Consider the following 14896-nt stretch of genomic DNA (forward strand, 5'->3'; position numbering starts at 1 on the left):
GAAAAAATTCCTGCCACGCCGTTTTGTGAAATATAGCTGAAAAAAAAAAAAACGCTGAGATTTTATTTTGGATAAGTGTGATCTTACAGAAAACAAAGCGTCTGCACGCTCAAATTTGAATCACACATGGAAGCAGGGTGGTTGTTATTCCGCTGACAAACACTAGAGGGCAGCACTGAGGCCTAAGTGCTTGACAGTTCTCGAATTACGCACCGCCCCCTGACTTTACCCTCCATGAGCGAAATGGCGCCATCTCGTGGACACTAGTAACGAGGCCGTCTTTTCCTAAACAATCTCTCTCATCACAATTTCAGATTTTTCCAGTGAATTTCTGAAATTGTGTTTCTAACTTTCAATGCATGTGCAAGTTCCAGTTTTACTAACATGATTTCACTCCCGACTGTGTACACTTATTTTGAATTTGGTTCAAACCACAGTTGAATTTAAAATTTAAAAGTAAGCAGTACCAGTTTCTGATGACCACTTAGGAGGAATGCGCCCCTTGTGGCCTCCCCCCTCTACGTCAGCTCATCACTTAGTTCCTAACATCATTCTTTTCTGAAGTGGCTTTCTCCCAGTTGGTTTTATTTTGGTTATTATCATTGATACCTCACCGTAGTCGTGATCATCATCAAATATAATGCCAACCTTTAATTTCCTACACTTAATCAAATTTGGTTTGAAACAAACAAATTTCAAGATCAATTTGAATTAAGTCTCCTTTCCTGTTGGGAATGTTTTTATGGCTTTATTACTATATTTCCTTTTTCAAATTATTTTTAATAATTTTGATTTGATACGTTACGTTATGTATTTGATACGTTATGACAACTGTATCCTTACTATTCTAGAAGTTACTTAACATCTATGCATACGCTTGATTTGAATTGTATTTAAACCAGTTTGAATGCAATTTAAATCAAGTTCTCTGTCAGCCAGGTTGACCACTAGGAGGAAGTGGCCCAAACCCTTAGTGGCCCAAACGCGCCACTACAGCTTGCTTCCTCCTGTGCTCTTCCTGCTGCACTTAATCTCTTCTCTGAATGGAGGCTAGGTTGTTCTGATAATTAACATTGTCATAATTCCCTTTTTGTTTGTACCATAATTTTAGTAAAACCGTTGCCTTTGATTTTTCTACAAAAAATAGACACTCAATTTGATTTAGATAGAGAGAGCTTTAATTCACGTTGAGGTTCACTTGTCCTTCATCCTGTTTTGTGTTTGTAGGTAGAAATTTCTCTCGTGCTGTGGTGATTTGACAGTCATCTCTGCTTGGGGTCCAGCTGGCTGGTTCGTCTGACCTGCGTCACCAGCGCTGACTGAGCACGGGTCTCGGACTTTCCTGTATTTCTCCGTTGGTGCAGCCCGCAACACGACATCACCAATTTGGCACTGCCGGTTGTGTTCAAGGTCGGGTTGCGTGAGGGCACACATCGGTACAGATATGCGGAAGGGCCCGGGACACTGCTGTCAAGTGTTTGGGGACGACAGAGAGACCAACCAAAATGCTGACTCCAACCCGAATGACCTCAGTTCACCCCAGGGAAACTAGAAAAGGTATTAAATCCATCACTTAGTATTGGCCACAAAATCTAGAGATTCCCCCGGTCATTGAAGTGTTTGGCTCCCTCCTACTCTCCTAGCCACAAATCGCAGGCTTAGGCCTCCTCTTCCCCTGTAACACTTCCTGTGTACTATTAACGCCATTTCATTACAGACCTTTCCGTCTTGGATGGTTGCATGTTACTTAAAACTTTGCTATCTTGCCATTGCTCTTTTCTGTTGTGCTCTGTTCCTTTCAGTTCACTTAGAGACAGAACCTATCTGAGACAACAAGGAACGCTGAATAATAGTTTGACAACCAAGCCGTTAGCATCAACAGGTGACCCCTAAGCTACCGCCCCGTTAAAAATCTTTATTCAGGCCATGCTGACCTACCCAAATTGTCCTACCAAATGATTTAACTGTCGGCATCAGTTAACCAAAATTTTCATACGCGGCATAGCCCGTATTATAGCTCGTTAAACGTAGAACGAACCTGCATACAGATAGCTTTATTAATCCCCAAGGGGCAATTTAGTTCCATTGGTCTCTCTGTGTGTGTGTTGTGTTCCTCTCGCCCACAGTGAAGCCAGTATGTTCCGGTCCTACAGTCCCACAACCCGCTGGGACAACCTGGAGACATGGCTGAGATTCATGAAACCTCCATTCCTGACCAAGGACGCCAGTGACTCAGAGCCCCGAGCCAAGAGCATCGCAGACGTGGACAGGCTGATGGCGCACAAACCAAGCCAAAGCTCCCACGACAAAGACCGGTCAGACACGTCAACCTCACTTGCCAGCTCATCGTACAAGCACGTCTCCACGAAAGGAGCCGCATCGCCCTGGAGCACGAAGTTACAACGCTAAGGATGCAAGCCGAGGATGACAACGACCCCGAGTTACAGAAGGAAGTGGAAAGACTTCAAACTGCCCTATCTGATCTTCATCTGCACATAGACCAATGAGTGCAGTCAGAGAAAAGAACCAGAGAGGAACTCAACGAGAAACTCCGACAAAAGTGAAGCCCCTTGCAAAGAGCAGAGACTGAACTTAAAGAGACTCGAAAGCCACGGCCTGCGAAAGAAACTCGCAAGAGGCCCGTGCTACCATCCACAAGCACGTTCAGCAGAGACAAGATCTCGAACACGAACTTGACACCGTTCACACAGAGTTGAAACCCTCTTATAGACTGCAGAAGGACCGGGAAGGGGAAACGCACACCACAAAGTTTCCCTGACCAGCCAGTCCGCACCTTTCAGCCAAGAACCCAGAGCTGTACAGGGGGGTGAAAGCCCACTGTTCAAAACATCACCAGCCAGCCCACAAGAACCCCCGTCAGCAGTGAGGAGGGTAGAGCCTATCCAGGAGAGAAACTTTGACTTTCACTTTTGACTTTCACTTACAAACTGTTACCAACGTCACCGCGTGGGACAGATTGTACCTGCTCAGAATCACGTCCAGTCGTGATGCGCGCAGCTTCCTCGACCGTCAACCAGAGACAGTCAAGTCGGACTACCAGCCGCTGCGGCAGGCCTTCACTAAAGAATTCTCTGATCCAGAATCAGACCAAAGACTAATCACAGCCATGGACCTCAATCAGTCCGGCATGGAGGATGATTTCAACTTCAGAACTTTGTCTCTCCGAAATCTGCACCCCACAGTGAGTCATCATCTAGACATCCTGGCCTGACCACATAGCATGGCTACTCAACAGCTAAAAGAAGCTTACACAAAGCAAAAGACTGTGTCCGAAAAGACTTTGAAAAACCCCACAATCTACTCCGTCTCTGAGCCCTACTCAGAGCTGCCTCTAGAGGGCGCCCCACAACACCATAGCCCTGTTTACAGAGAGTCAAGACCGTTCCAGGCCAACAGAGGGCAGCACTACTGCGATGGTGCTCGTCCAAGACACCAGAGCGAGGGCTTTGACAGATTCTGGGACCTGCAACAACCACCCGACCACCCAAAAGGTGGAGCCACATGGGAAACCGACCAATGGCCCAGAAAGAGCCGAGCCCCATCGACCAGACCATCAAGCCCAGACAGCCCAGAGCGGAACCCCTCTCGACATGCCACTGGTAAGCACAAGTCTGAACCCACATCAGAAAAAAACAGTGCCGCCACATCTGAGACAGCTGAGACCCTGAAGTCGCTGAAAGAGCTTCTTCACAAAAGACTTTCCAAAGGAGACAAGAGGGACAAGACAGACATCCTATGTCTAAGCGTAAGACCTGAACCAGGCAACCAGAACACTGCTCGTCAGCCTCAGAGCACAGAGCTAACTGTCACATCACAAAATGACAGCATCACCCAGCCACCACAGCTGACAGCTGCACAGCCTGAGCGACACAGCACAGTTTCCCACAGCTGGGTCCAAAAGCCCAAAATACCTAGAAATGCTGCTTGTCTGTCTGTCTCCGCAGAGAACTACAAAAGACCGGCACCAAACCGCCCATCGATCACCACACCAGCCCCTACGCTAAGACTCCTGGGGAACCTGATCGAAAAAGGGGGTGGCCCGGAAACTCTACCTAGCCATCACTTTGGAAAATGAGGTGAGCTTGGAAGCCCTGGTAGACACCGGCTCAGACCTCACTTTAATGTCAGCTCAGCCCTTTGAAAGACTCGGCACTAAAGCTAAGAGCAAAGATCGAACTCTTATACCCCAAACGTGACAGCTGAACGTGCAGTCGTGCAGCCAGAACAACATCCGGCTCGAACAGGTAGTTCCCAGGAACTCCAGCAGCCATCCATGGGTACACAGCCTCAGCACCAAGTCAAGATTCAAGCTCACTACCCTGCACCTTCCAGCTCGCCAGAGACCAAGAAATGCTGCTCAACGATGCGTGAACTGATACAGAAGGCCTCTAACACATAAGGCCTCCTCAGAAAGGGTCCCCTAAGATCCCATTGTTTCCGAACTGCAAAACCAGAAGGCACACAGAATGAACATAATGCAAGACTCTGTAAAAGGGTCCCTGGTCAGCATAAAACATAAAACTTTTAAAGTAGATGAGAAAGTGTGCTCGAAGAGAAGCAAGACTCTGCATTAGACAATTTAGAATTTAACTGATTTAAAGAAAATCTTGAATGGACGTGTATGCCTCACCTGCCACACACTATGCACAACTTTTTCGAAAAGACATTTGCTACATGCTGGTTGAAATGCAATGCTAAACATTAGTTTCCATGACAATAAAGGGTTACAGGAAACCCTAGCTCCAAATAAGGCATACGTCACCTTGACGCCATAGTGTAGGAAAACCACCTGAGTTGAAACTACTGTTAACCTACAGGTTTAATTTGATCATTGCAATCCAAACGGAACACAACATGCGATAAGCATTTTGATCACTGGTTGCTGGCTTGTCTAAATGCAGATAAAACAATAGCTGGAATTGACATCTCTACTGTAAGTGAAAGAGTCTTAGATTTCCAACTAATATAAGTAAGTTCAGCAGTAAAGCGTAAGTCTGTTTGACAAAAGAAAAAAATCTCATCTCAGCAGCTTGTAAACTGTACCGATATCTATCCTGCTTTGGTTAAAGAAATCCAAATTGCAGTATTGCTAAACCTGTTTCTGACAAAGGAAGCTCAGGACAGTGTTATATATACGTAGACCTGGGTGATGCTCCCCTTTCTACAATGTAAAGGCCTTACAAATTATTGTTAGATTGATGTAATTCACCTAAAAATTTTAGCTGCATCTACAAGCAGAGAGCTACCTAGCGATCAAAACTGTTCACTCGCTGAAGAGCCAGCATTTGTGCATGAGAGGGACGTAACTATAGATGCTTAGACAACCTTTGACTTACAGCAAATCTATTTCCTTACTCGGTAAACAAATAGAATAAGTTGTGTAAAGTAAAGAGAAGAGTTACATGAGTAAAACTAGCAAATGCCAAAACACAGTCGCATTTTACTTAATGTAACGTCAAGTTCTCAAAAGACTTTAAAGTATAGGCGCCCCCTTATAACCCTTTTAACCCGTTAAAAGGTGCAGACATTCTTCAGGTACTGTCGAATTGTTCTGACATGCTCTAGTTCCCATGACAATGACTTGTCACAGGAAGTGCTAACTCGCGATGTCACGTTGTAAACAAACCAGCCTAGGTGGCTAAGCTAACCTAACCTAGCGTCCATCCAGCTTAGGCTAAGCTAACCTAACCTAGCATCCATCCATCCAGCTTAGGCTAAGCTAACCTAACCTAGCATCCATCTAGCTTAGGCTAAGCTAACCTAACCTAGCATCCATCCATCCAGCTTAGGCTAAGCTAACCTAACCTAGCATCCATCTAGCTTAGGCTAGGCTAACCTAACATCCATCCCGCTTAGGCTAAGCTAAATAATAACTTCTACAGTTAGCAGTTAACATCATTTACTTTAAGCCTTAATTACAGCTGCTGTTTATACAGCCCAAAGTATTCTAGAATACTTTCTTTAACCCCAGTTAGGGTTTGTAATTCTTCACTTTCCGTACTTTCAATTCTGCTCAGCTAAAGTTCACCTTCACTAGTTTAGGCATAGGCCTTGCTGAGCACTGTAGGCTAAATCGCCAATTAAACTTAAGCTTAAGTACATGTAAAATGTGTAGCTAGAGAAGAATCTGTATAGTAATGAGAATTTTCATCAGCATGTTGACTAAACATTTGAAGGGACACACAAAGTGGTCGTGAACACGCAACCGCTGTAACCCACCATCGAGTGTTGGTCCAAGCGAATTCAAAGTTTAGTCACTAGTGCTACTGACTATTCTCACATTCAGATCATTCCCGCTGTTTTGACCACTCACCCATGTTTTATTTTTATTTTTACTTTAATAATAATAGCATTCAGCTATTACCTTGTCTTTTCGGTCATCTATATGATTCAATTCCATTTCCTCTCTTGTTGGAATGTGGTTCCATTTCCCATAGGGCCCAGAAACGAAACAGAGACACCTTTATTTGTGATTTTGTTTATTTTCAACAAGTGCACTAATTTTTATGACCCTGCAACACAAGTAATTTCAACGATTACTAGGGCATAACTATAGTCCTGAGGATTGATAATAAGCCTAATTTGAATAGGAAAGCTGTCCTTTTTCCCCCTATCATTCACTTCGTCAAGCCGTAGTGAACCACTAGTTAAGTCCTGAGAAATAATTTAGTCATAAGAACCATCTTAAGTCAGTTATTTCATCTCGGCTATGCCCTTTCCGGGAAATACTCTCGGAACCACATAAGTCTTAGCCTCCTAAGATCCACAGCTAAGATGATAAGGATACAAGACACACTTCACTAGCTAGATACACGTGAAACGCATAGCTTTATGCTACATTCCTAGCGAACCCATTAAACCTTGGTTCTGAACTTTTAGGGTCATGCATTAGTCTCACCCCAAGTGCGACAAAATGTCACAGAGCCTCTGCTTAACCTGACCTTAACGTTCCAGCTTACCAAAGACTATGACAAACAATGGACACTATGAGAAACCACCTCTCATACCCCTCCAACCACCCACGAACGCCGTCTGCACCCACCGACAACCAATGCCCCTGACAACCGACGTCTACCGGCACATGCTGCGTGCACAAGACAACATTCAGCGTTCTGCACCTGATGCCATCACTGCGCCACAGCTTGTGGTGCCACAGTGCAAAAGGGGGGTCATGTCAATGTATGCCCATGACGCACCATGTGCTGCACACCGCAGCACCAGAGACACTTGCAAGACACCGAACCAAGTGGCATACCGGCGTCCTCAAAAGCGGAAAGACTGTCCTAGCCAACCAAGGACGACACTCGCTGAAATTTTTCCTCCCTTTCTCTTTCTCTCTCCCTTTCACTTTTACCAGGATGCTGCTGTGGTTTGCCATCCTGTGCCTTCAGTCGACCAGAGGCCAGCCGCAATCGGAGATCATCTCACCAGGTCCGGCATCAGGCATCGTCCTGAGGGAACAACCGGGACTCCTGATCACCAACTGCCGGACCCACACCCAGAAAGTATATGTTCGACTAGACCCGCGTAATGTTTACAGAGCACATTACCCCAGCGCAGTGGCCCAATACAGTTGGGCCGGTGCCCGATGGACAGAGGACTCCCTCACCCACGCTGAGGCCGATGTCAGGCACATGCTCAACCAACTTGAGAAAATGACTGTCACACAAGCGGAGCTAAGTGGACACAACCGCCGCTCCAAACGGTTCCTTGGAGCTTTGCTCGGAGCCGCCGCTGCCGTCGGAACTCTGTTTAACATCGGTATGTCTAGTGTCAACTCAGTGAACTTAGCCACCGTGAGACGGCACGTGGCCGAAATCCGGACTGAAATCCCACAGATAAAAGAGCAACTCAACACACAAAGTGCCTCCCTTCAGACCATCGGCAAGACTTTGAGGGGAACTGTGGTGGTTCTCAACACTCACAGCGTCCTGCTGAACCAGACCGTGAACTCTATGAAACAGCTGTTTACGGTTTTCCAGAATGACTTTGCTCAAACTCAGCTGGTCACAGCCCTGATGGCAGACATGCTGCGGGAGGTGAGCTCTTCCATTGACAGCCTAGCCATGGGAAGGATTCCACCGTACCTGATACCCTTAAGCCTTGTCTAAACGGTGCTGGCTTCCGCCGTCACCACGCCAACTGACCCTCTACAAATACACCTCACCTGTTGTCCAAGCCTGGACCGCAGCCGACACCGCGCTGTGTATCTCTATGGTAGTCAGCCACATCCTGTCACTAGGCCTGGCCTTCATCCTGTATAGGAGGCTCAACGAGATGCGAACATCGACAGCCAAGCTCACGAAAGCCGTGTCTGGAGGTTTCCGACGGAACCCCCGGAAAGAGGGGATCACACCAGACACCGCTTTGAATCTCATCGAGCTGAGCCCTCAGCCTCAATAACCACCTGCTACAAAACCCTCATGATTCACCTGCCATCCGCCATTGTGATGATTGTCGTCCGATGATGTCTCCACAGAGACGTCATCCGACGAAAAGGGGGACTGTAGGGTATGAGCGCAGAATCATGGAGTCAGCATTCCTTAACACAATAAACACACGTTAACAGGGGTTTCTAAAGCCCCAACCTATGACTCTTCCAATTCTAAATCTTCCGTTAGCGCCAGCCAGTCTGGAGGGTAGACTAGTTTGTGACACCTTTACAGCGTAATGAGTCACCACAGAGATCCTCGCGCGATCCTGATTTGTTCGCGAGCCAACATCCAAGAAGACCGTTATCTCCAAACCCCCCCCCCCCCAGCGAGGAAGGAATGCCAGATGCGCAAATGGACAACACACACTCACACACACACACACACACACACACATATATGCATCTATAACATTAAAACCCAGAAATGAGTGATTATGAAATGTAAACATGATGTATTCCTGTATGTTTGAAGTTTATACTGTATCCTGTCTATCTAGGACTGTTAGTTATGTATTTGAACCTTGCGGACTTCTATAAAGGTCTAAGAGTTTATATATATCCTTGTATGCGTAACAAACACGGAGTGATTGGTATTAAACGAAATCGCTCCACTTGCTCGAGCCAAATATATGTAAGAAGTTAATGAAAAATATAGTTTACTATGTTTTCCATCTTTGGAGTGAAAAGAGACCAAAACTAACATCACTGGTGTTCTTAGATAACGGCGTTTACGACCCAAAGGAATGTTCACAGAACTGCCACCCTCTCTGAATTCTAACCAAGGAGGAGAAATGAATCCTGTATTCATATATATACAGTATATGCTATTATATATCTCCACTTGAGAATTGTATGAACAATGTATCTAAGTTCCCTATTTCATGAGTTGCCTTTTTGTGGTTTGGTCTATGTTTCTCGACAACTCTAATGCGATAATGTTTTAAACTTGGCCAACTAATGTTTAACCAAATCCATTTGTGGCAAGTTTGGTCTTGATAAACTCCAATCTTCATTCCCCATTTGTTAATTGACATTACATTTTGCTAAACTTGTGACACATTAGTATTATAAGAATTGTGAAGATTCTGCTCTTAAACACCCTAATTTCGTCGGTTTCAAATGTCTCTCTCTTAGACAAAGAGCAATAAAAACCAAAGTCCCGCCTGTGAAATTCCAACCCTCTAATTGGCCAAGTCAACAGGAAGAGGCCGGATTTCTCCAAGGTGATAAATGACGCTTCCCCCCTCCGCTCGTCTCTCTGTTACTTGACTGTCAAAATGTAGGGTCTCGCCTCCGGGCGAGCTCTTCGCCTTTCTTTTATTTGTTTCTAGTTTAGTTTGTGTTTTTCAGTCTTAGATAAGTCTCCGTGTTTAATTCCAATCGACGAGTGAAAAGAACACCGCGTGACATATCTCTTCAGCAAATCCATCTACAAGGGACCTTTAAACGAGCGCGCGCTCGTTTTGAAGGAGAAACACGCGCACGTGACCACGTGGCGAGAGACGCACACACGCTTCTTCACCAGCCATGCGAAGATGTAACGTTAACTCCGCGTGATTTCCCCGTAGAGATCTTTATTTCTTTTCTTTGTTAGTCAAAGTTTTGTTTTCCGCAGTCGACTCTGCTCACTTCCACAAAGGGAAACAAACTTAGCCGAACTATTTTCCTTTGGTAATGTTACCCCAAAGACTTGGAAACTCCGTTCAACGCGCGCCAAGCAGCACCCAGTGACGCTTCCTAAAGGACTCCGCTCACGCACGCGCAGGAATGCCGCGACACAGAGAGACCCAGAAACTTAAGTATATCTCTTTATAGAGCTTCTAAGAAGCATTAAGATGATGTTTTCGTGTTGTCACAGGCAGGGGACTGTCAGGGGAATGTTGCCAATGCTCTCTCTCTCTCTCTCTCTCTCTCTCTCTCTGTCCCTTCCCCTCTCACACGTGTTTCCATTGTCCACACTCTATGCATTTCTCATTCATCGATGCCTTATCGTGTATTGTTGTTTATTATGTTTGTAAATACATATATCCCATGTAACCGTAGTAAATACATAAGTAGTTCTGCCTTATTAAATTCATTATATTAATCTGATTGATGTACTGCCTTTTTGCTCATTTAAGTCACTTAAGTGCCAAAAGATCTTATAGCAACAAGCTTACAAATTAAAGATACTTTAAAGAGTATGTGTTTATAGGGCAGGAAACCCAATTCTTGGGGCCACAGAATTGCTTTTCCTGAAATCCTATAAAGTAAGATGATATTGTGGATTCCCACAGATATTAGTCTGACAATTGAGCTAATTAATTTAGCCTGTTTTGTAAAACGTGGTCCGTGCAGGTAATTGCAATCAACTTGTGGTTAAGTGCAAGGATACACAACCATGCATGCAGGTAAAATTACATATCATCCCTTATCGGGAGTTTTATTAACATGTAAGACTGATCTAATCCAAACATGTATGAATAATTATTAATTACCAATTATTAATTATGATATGCAAATTCCCCACGGATTAGATCCGCCCCAGAGTCTTTACACTAATAACTAGCTCTTTGTTCAGCCTTGTCGGTCCTTTACAAGTTAATTTTCCGAATTATTTGCAATTAAATTCAGCTTGAAACGTGTGTATGTGCTCTCGTTTATTTTTATATGGACATTGTTTCTAAGCATTTTTTAATGGTTGCTCCCCACCCCTTACATTGTGCTGCTAAAGCAGCATGACAAAATGAAGTACCCCATCATATGGGTCTGCAATGTCAAATGGAAAACATTCAAAGCCTCAGAGTATCAACAAAAAGGCCATCAGATGATGTAATTTCTTACAGTAGCTAATCGACTAAAATTCATATTAAAATGTCAGAATGAGGGTAAGGGGCCCACGGAGATTGGTTGGTTAAGAACTAGATCAGGGGATGGGCAAAGGGTGTCCATCTCGTCTGAGGTACTCAAGTCTCGACCGCAATACCGAGATGGTCATTCCCCCGCAATGGGTACATGCACAAAAGCACCCTCAGCTTAACCGCCAGACACGTTGTGCAACGATCGTGACTGTCAGATGGAGCCAGGTAACGACCGCATCCAGAGACACGGATGGAATAACATCTTGAAAAAGATGAAGTGTCACACCCGTGCAAACTCTTTTAGAGAAATTAGCTCTCTCTCTAGTGCTGAAGCGCACAGGGGAAATGGCCACAGCACAACCAGCAGAAATATTACAGCCCGCTGTGTGCACTCACACTCAATGAAGGTGCGGTACCACAAGCAGGAATATAGTGCAGCCCACTGTGTGCTCTCACTCTTTAAAGTGCTGTGAAAACAGATGTCTTTTGCAAGCTCTTTAAGAGATCGTGACCACCGCAAATATGCAATGCACCCGCATCCGTATTTATACCCGTGCTGCGTCAGATGCAAATCTCGCATTTAGTTACATTAAACATTGCTGATAATGTCAATACATTTCACATTAATTTTCATCTTTTAAATTGAAGATATTGTAATATTTTATAGTTAATAAACAAAAATCAACTCTATATCATTCATCAAGGACTTCAATTAATTCATCAGTGGAATTTTCATAACCCAAAAAGAAGCCTCTACATTCCCAAGCAGTCCCAATAAGTGATTGATGCACTCACAGAAGTGGACAGAGACATGGATTTTCATACATTTACTTTTTTTTCAGATGTGAAAAGAACACTTCATCGGTTTTTTATTCAACACATTTCTCAATAAATCTTTGCTCATCTGCACACTCACTTTCTCCCTTTCTGTCATTAATTAAAGTTTGTATTTTGAGCATTTTCTTTCCCTTTGAGCATATGTCTTTTATTCTGACTGCTAATGCTCAATTAACACTGTTTTAAGTAATGTCTTGCTGACATGAAATTGCATTCTGTGTTAATATCTCATGATGACAATTTTGGACTGAGAGGGAACATCAACTTTATAAAACACTCAAAAAAAAATTATTGGAGTAAAATAGAAATATGAAAACTATTTTTGACCACAATTACAAAGTATTTACTGAGTAATGTTATCCATAGACATTCATTTGAAACAATCCAGCATATTCCACAAAATTTGTTTAAGAACAATCATCTTTCAATATCAAAACTAATAGTAATAATATTTTTTTTCATATTAATATTATTACTCTTAGTGTATTACAGCAGTTATCCACAAAAAAGTCAAAAACATTTGTGAAATATTTCTTAAAACTAAAAACTGATTTAAGAATGAAAATCATTCTGTCATTGTGCTTTATTGCTTTGTGAAACAAGAACAACAAATCTCTAAATTGTCAATATTTTATTCAGAATTATTCAATTCAGAGTTGTAACAATTATTTCAAACCTAAATTATTATTATTATGAAAACCCACAAACCTGCACTTAAAAAAAACTCATATTTCTCCCATATATACACCAAGTTGATTTTCAGTTTAAAATATATTGTTACATTACATTATTATTGCATTTCACCTGTGTCTATGTCTCCTTAGCACCTTTATTTTGAAGAATATTTTCCTGTAGTTTCCAAGTTTAAATTTCCTTTGTTCATTTCGTGTTTCTCTTGGTTTCCTTTCTTCTTGGTTGTCTTCACCTGTTTAGTTTAGTTCTCATTATCTTGTGCATTTAAAGCCTTCTCTTTCTCTTTTTTATCTTTCCGATCTTGTCTTTACTAAGTGATTTTAAGGTATTTTGTGTTTCTTTGTATAGTGTATATACATAGACATACACATATACATATACATAGTGTATAGTTCACCTATGTTTAGGGATATCTTCACCTTGTTCATTTGAATAAAAGATGCAAATAGATCCATGCCTCTCCTACTCTCCAGTACACATTACAGTTATATTTTTGAGTACATAACCTAAGCCCTACTTACAAACCTAAACACTTAAAAACAACATAAAACAAGTTAATAAAAAAGGTTACACTTTATTTTAAGGTGTCATTGTTACAGTGTAATTAAATATTTAAGTACAGTGTAATATTAATTAACTACATTATTACTATAGGGATAGGGTAGGATTAGGATTTGGTTAAGGTTTAATTGCATGTAATTAGGCATAATTTACTGTAATTACTATTGTAATTACATGTAGCATATGTAACAAGGACACTGTAAAATAAAGTGTTACCATAAAAAAAACTGTCAATATTTCATAAAGAAAATGTGAGAAACATTTTTTATCATCGCCTCAGCTGTCGTAACGCTAAAATCTGGCATTCATTCAAAAACTGTCACCTGAATTGTTAAACAGCTCCGTTGTGAAATGCAATTGGCTTTGGCTAAAATTCAGATTTATATTTTGTAAGAGGTCAAACAACATACCTACAATATTATACAAACAATTTTATTTCACAAACATTTATTTAAATGTTTAATAAACAAACAACCCATCTTTCTTTTGAAGTGAACAGTATGGCAGAAAAATGATTACGATATTTTGAATAACTAGCATTATGGTCCCACTTTAATGATAAATGTCTTTAACTACTTTGTACTAACATTTAAATGAATCATCTGATACAATGCAATTATTGTGTACGACACAGGCACGTGCAGGGGGGGGGGGGGGGGGGGGGGGGGGGCTTTGGGTGCTCGAGCACCTGCCCTTTTGCCCCTTGGTGCCCAAAGTGCCCTTTTGTCAAGGCAAAATTTCCTCTCCTTTTTTTTGTAATTAAAGGCCCTTTTGTGGATGCCTGCCCAATCTAACTATTAGTAAAATTAATGAATAATAATTTAGCCGTAAATATAATGACCCACATGATGACCTTTCACCTGACGAACTCGTCCGGGACGATTCCTCACGCTGCACGCGCATTTTTTGATTTCGCGGGGCTACGCGCACTGCCAGAGGATATCTTCAACTCTGCGGCTGCTGGTATGTGGTGTTTTATTCTCAGCGAAGTGATTTTGATGTTTGTTTACTTATTATTATTATTATTTTACAAGAACGACGTGAAGAGCATGCTGAGATGTTGTTTATATTGCTGTGTGTAGGCTGTAGAAGTAACGTTAGCTTGCTGTTTGAGGGAGAAAAGTTTCACGGGCGTCGAGGGGTCTGGTCTTTTTATGTTATTTGACTAAAAACTATTATTTTTACTTTAAACTATTATTATTATTATTATTATTACAGTATTTATTTAAAAAACGTATAGTGCCATAAAAATTATCATCACAAATCTGGTAAGAGTTTAGGCTTATTATCACATACCGTTAGCTTACAAATATCTTATGTTTTGTGTGCAGAAGCCTCTGTGAACATCTCCCCTAGTACTATTATATAGGCTACTATTATTATATTATTATATTATAGCGGCCTGGGCAGAATCTGCAGCTTTACAGCAGGTCAGTGAGCTAGTGAAGGTTCCAAACACTGTCAGCAATCTTTACATCTTGTTATGGTCACATAAAAATGATTTAATCAG

Source organism: Siphateles boraxobius, unplaced genomic scaffold (genome assembly GCF_051911475.1).
Source record: "Siphateles boraxobius isolate OS27281-9 unplaced genomic scaffold, OSU_SipBor_1 30, whole genome shotgun sequence".
Lineage (NCBI taxonomy): Eukaryota > Metazoa > Chordata > Actinopteri > Cypriniformes > Leuciscidae > Siphateles > Siphateles boraxobius.